General features: G+C 38.0%; 1 protein-coding gene across 1 annotated transcript in view; it reads right to left on the bottom strand.

Annotated features, from left to right (window-relative positions):
- The window catches only part of map3k10 (mitogen-activated protein kinase kinase kinase 10), a 49,551-nt gene that overhangs the window by 36,587 nt on the left and 7,934 nt on the right, over nt 1-5,030 (bottom strand). The window lies entirely within an intron of this gene.

Genomic DNA, 5,030 nt, shown 5'->3' with positions numbered 1-5,030 from the left:
ACATCGTTCCGCAAACACAACCCCCCCATACCCCCCCCTGACCTCTACCTTAGAGTGTAAGTTTGTCCCAAACAGAAACACCAGAAGCAGAACAAAATGTCAGCAGATTGGACATATTTCACAATTAATGATGTGTATGATATAAATTCAATACCAATATTCACACCTGCGTAGAGCTGCTGTTGAGCGTAGAGTGCAATGAGTGTGTGCAGAGCCACAGACGAGCAAATATATCGAGCACACTTTCCTAGAATCTCCTGTCTCTCAAGTAATTCTGGGAAATTCAGTTAATTGCGTTGCTTCACTGGATGTTTCAATAAAAAAAGAAAAATGATTCACAAACTTCCTTAGAGTGAGGACACGGGAGAAATTGATGTCTATTACTCATCAACTAAATGCAATCAAAACAAGAATGCAAGTCAAATCTAATGCAAATAATAAAATAAAAGCTACTGTAATTTAATTATTTAAATAATAAAGAGTAATTCTCTACATATTGGTATTTTACTGATAAGAATGTGATTTAAAATGCGATAAAAAAGCTGCAGGATTGCTGTGCTTGTTTGTAAGGTTGCAAAATTTGTCGATTACATATCAATACGACTTCAAAAATATACATTATTATTATTTTATTGGGATTATTATTATTATTATTATTATTACTAAAAAAATATTATTACTAAAAATGAATATATTATTAATGATACTATTGTTAATAATAATATTAACAAAACAAGATTACTGTTGTAATATTTCACAGTATAATAAAAATTGAGGCAAAATATGTAATTTTCGCCGCTAGAGGGCGCGTATTCAAAATAAACAAAGAAACAAAGGCGTAGTTTGATGACTCCGTGACTGAGTGTGGAATCACGGGAGTTGTGGTCTTCATCCCCACAGCCGATGCAATCCGATGGGACTCGGGCAGAAATCATGTTCATGGATGAGCTAATGATTTATTAACGTAGTAGAATGAAGCAGGATGAGGCTGAAAGCCGTCGAAGCGAAATGAGGCGCTGAACAAGCATGACACACGACTGGAAAGCAGCGGAGCTTTTACTATGCCACAGTCGACTGCTTCCGCTCCTTCCGGTCGTGTGTATGTGGGGTAAAGCAGCGCTGTTTTATCATACTAGATACATTTGAAAGTTGTTATTATGCTACTCTGTGCTGTCGTTTAAATTATTAAAACGCTATTAAAACGCATATTAAAGCGTCTTTGGTGTTTCCATGTTTTTTACAAAACAAAACCGGAAATCGAGGGGTTATGATGTCATTGGCAGGCGACACAATGACACTATGGCCACGGTCCGTGTCACTAGTTAAAATTGCTTATTTCTCTGGATTTAAACATTCTTCGAAACATTTGGGATAGTGTAAGTACACAAGTCAGCAAAATATATAACACTGTACTAGTGCTTTTTGGATATTTTAATAAAACAATCTTACATATTGTGCCTTTAAGAAAAATCTAATAATAATAATAATTGTTTACAATACAGCTGTAACTATCTTGAATTCTTCATTTTCAAACCTTAAACATTCAAGCTTTTATTTTGGCGGAAAACTGCAGGGAGCCCTTAAAGCTTCTCTTTTGTTGACAGCAGCCTGATAACCCAAGGGCAGTAAAATAAGAGCTCTTAGCCAATACTTTGTACTACATAAAAAAAATCATTTTTAAAAAGTAACACACTACCCTCAAATTATCAGTCCCGCTGTACTATACTTGAAAATTATGGCTTAACTAAATACAGGTAGCGCTTCTCAAACTCAGCCTCTAAAAATGGTATTGGTTCATAATGGTTAACACATAAAAGGCTGGACAAATGACTCATGGTCACTAACCAGAGTGCATACAATGCAAAAAGTCCATGGCCCCACTTTGACCACCATCCCCGTCTGACTCATTCTAATCGGTGGGAAAGGAATGCATCCTATTACTTATTAATAGAACACCTAAAATTGTGGGTGACATTTGCACATTACATGAATGCAGGGTGTTGTCGTAAAAGGCAGGAGAGTGGCTTTGTGAACTGTCAGGCATCTTTAGAAAAGTTTTATACAGAGTCTGTGTAAAAGAGGTAGTAAAAACAGAAACATCGTAACACGTTAAAATGCCAATATAACATACATTTCAGTCACAGTTAGATAAGTACATAGTTTGTGATGTAATGCCATGTGCAAGTGCATATATGCATTTGGCAGATGTTCCAAAGTGACTTAAAAGGCATTCAATGTGTATTTTTTATGAGTGTTCTCTAGGAATTGAGCCCATGACATTGCCATAGTACCATGGTCTACAAATTGAGCTACTTAAAATAAAGACATATAACTACAGCAATTCATCTGTCATTTGTGACAAATGAGTCACTCTGTCCTGTACCCCGCTGACCCCGGTGCTTATAACCTACCACTGCCCTTTTCTACCCCTGTGTGAGTTCAGACTAGAGCCCTGCACGGGCCTCAAATTTAGGCCCTAGCCCGGCCCTGGCCCGAGACGCTCAGGCCCTAGCCCGGCCCGTGTCTGACAGCTTACCAGAATTACCGGCCCGAGCGCGTCTTTTTTCCCCCTTCTCCCAAAACAGCTTATACTACTGTTTCAGCTATTAAAATAGTTCCGTTTTGTATGTACTAGCAAAGTGATTATATTTTGTTTAATTTTTTTATTAAGTTAATTTAAAAAAATGTTTGGAGCATTTTTTGTTCATTAAATATATGTTTTTGTTTTTTTAAAGTAACGACCAAGCGGCCATTTAAATTACTACTAAACGAAATCAAACAAATCAAAAACTCTTTCATTATAATCATAATCCGTAAAGATGCACTTCTCTCTAAAGCCGTGTCTAATGAGGAGATATATAAAAATAAGGAGAAGCCTTATTAGAAGCCTTATAGAACCGCAGGGCTCTAGTTCAGACCCTGGGGCTTTTCCAGGACATACACACGTAGCCATACATATATACACATCCTTTAGTATTTTCCCCTGTCCCCTGTATCCATCTGAACTCTCGTGGTCCAGACGCTCATTTTCTCATATCCACCCTCCCCCAGTCAGGCGACTGACTCCTGTCATTGTCAAGCCATCTCCGTTTTGGGTATGCGATAAAGGGGTAATTGTTGCTATTCTGCTGTGTTCCCAGCCTCTCTCCTGCTCTCTCCATAATTCATTTTCTCTACACCTGCTGATAAAACACTATTTGATAAGTCTAATTTTACACCTTTACAGGCAATTCACATGGTAAGATGGTATGGACATCACACGACCAATAACTGAACTGTACTCACTAAAATCAATTTTAAAGAACAGCAATGTCAGGTAATTAGAAGTCCAAAGCAATCACAACCCTAGTAGGTGTGCATATTACATATAACGGTTTCCCAAGTGTTAAGATGTGTTGAGGCCTTATAAATGCAGGACTGCACTTTTATGTCCACTGTTGTGTAATTAAACATGTCCTGTAATTGAAGTTTCAGTTATCACAACATGCATGGTAAACTAGTCATCGGATGCCCATTTTACACAAGTTGATATGATTCTTTAGGGTCTTAATGAAAAGTCTATAACATACTTTGGTTAAAATCTCTCAATGGTAGTGAGAACCCTGTCAAAACAGGGTAGTTTTTACCCTGTCAAAATGAGCTCTGTTTTCAGCAAGCCATTCTAGTCCATGTTGCTTTAAATGCTAATGAGCTCTACTTACCCCGCCCCTCTCTTCCGTGGGGTGAGGAGCAGACCGTAAACTTCAGCTGCGAAACTGGCTAACTAGCACGTTATTAGGAAAGGCTATTTGCAAAGATTCATTAAAAACCCTTATACTCACTTCTTCTGTTGATGAAGCTGGATCACGAATGATTCGTGTGAACATAGATGCATTTAGGCAGATCGGGATCGGCGCATTCTCTTCAAAACGAAAGTAACGTTAATCCTCTGCGTCTTCAGCGGCTCAGATGTCGGGAGTAAATGACGACTGCTATGTTCATTATTACATCCAACAACAAAACACCTCAATCGCTTAATCGGAGACTTTCTTGTCTTCCCCTGCACTGGAGTCGACACATTGGCGGACTGATGACAGCTCACTAAGGTAAGACACAGTGTCAATCAACTATCGTGGGAGGGGCCTGTGCAGAACTACATCATTCTGACAGGAATCTCAGAACAGCCTGATTTGAGAAAGGGGATTTTAAAATTTAAAAAGAAAAAACACTGGGTGGATTTTTATCTTTATATGATGGATGTGTGCACACACTTCCAACACACATTTATGTTCAAACAACTTGTAAAGTGAATTTTGCATCCGATGACCCCTTTAACTAGCTACTAGTAACCTAATTAGTAGTCAATCTATATGAGCTTTTTTCTAATGGCTAACAATGATACTGACATTGTCATAGACAGAATAGAGGTCACTGGCTGATATAATGCCCATATAGCTGATATATATTACAATTATTTGAACAAAGATATAGTAAAACTATTAATATTGTTAAATATGATAACAATTTAAAATAACTGTTTTCATTATATTTCAACAATTTTAATATATTTTAAAATGGAATTTATTCCTGTGATGGCAAGGCTGATTTTTCAGCAGCCATTATTCCAGTCTTCAGTGTCACATGATCTTTATTTGATGATCATGTGACACTGTTCAAATTTCTCGATTAATAGGAAGTTCAAAAGAACAGCATTTATACTTCTGTAGGTGAAGCTGGATCACGAATGATTCGAGCAAACATAGACGCATTAATGTAGATCGGGGGCGCATTCTCTTCAAAAACAAACGTAATCCACTGCGTCTTCAACAGCTCAGATGTCGGGAGTAAATGACGACTGCTATGTTCATTATTACATCCAACAACAAAACACCTCAATCGCTTAATCGGAGACTTTCTTGTCTTCCCCTGCACTGGAGTCGACACATTGGCGGACTGATGACAGCTCACTAAGGTAAGACACAGTGTCAATCAACTATCGTGGGAGGGGCCTGTGCAGAACTACATCATTCTGACAGGAATCTCAGAACAGC

The sequence above is a fragment of the Sinocyclocheilus anshuiensis genome, unplaced genomic scaffold, assembly GCF_001515605.1.
Source record: "Sinocyclocheilus anshuiensis isolate Anshui unplaced genomic scaffold, SAMN03320099.WGS_v1.1 scaffold643, whole genome shotgun sequence".
Classification (NCBI taxonomy): Eukaryota; Metazoa; Chordata; class Actinopteri; order Cypriniformes; family Cyprinidae; genus Sinocyclocheilus; species Sinocyclocheilus anshuiensis.
This window is presented reverse-complemented; position numbering and strand designations above follow the sequence as displayed.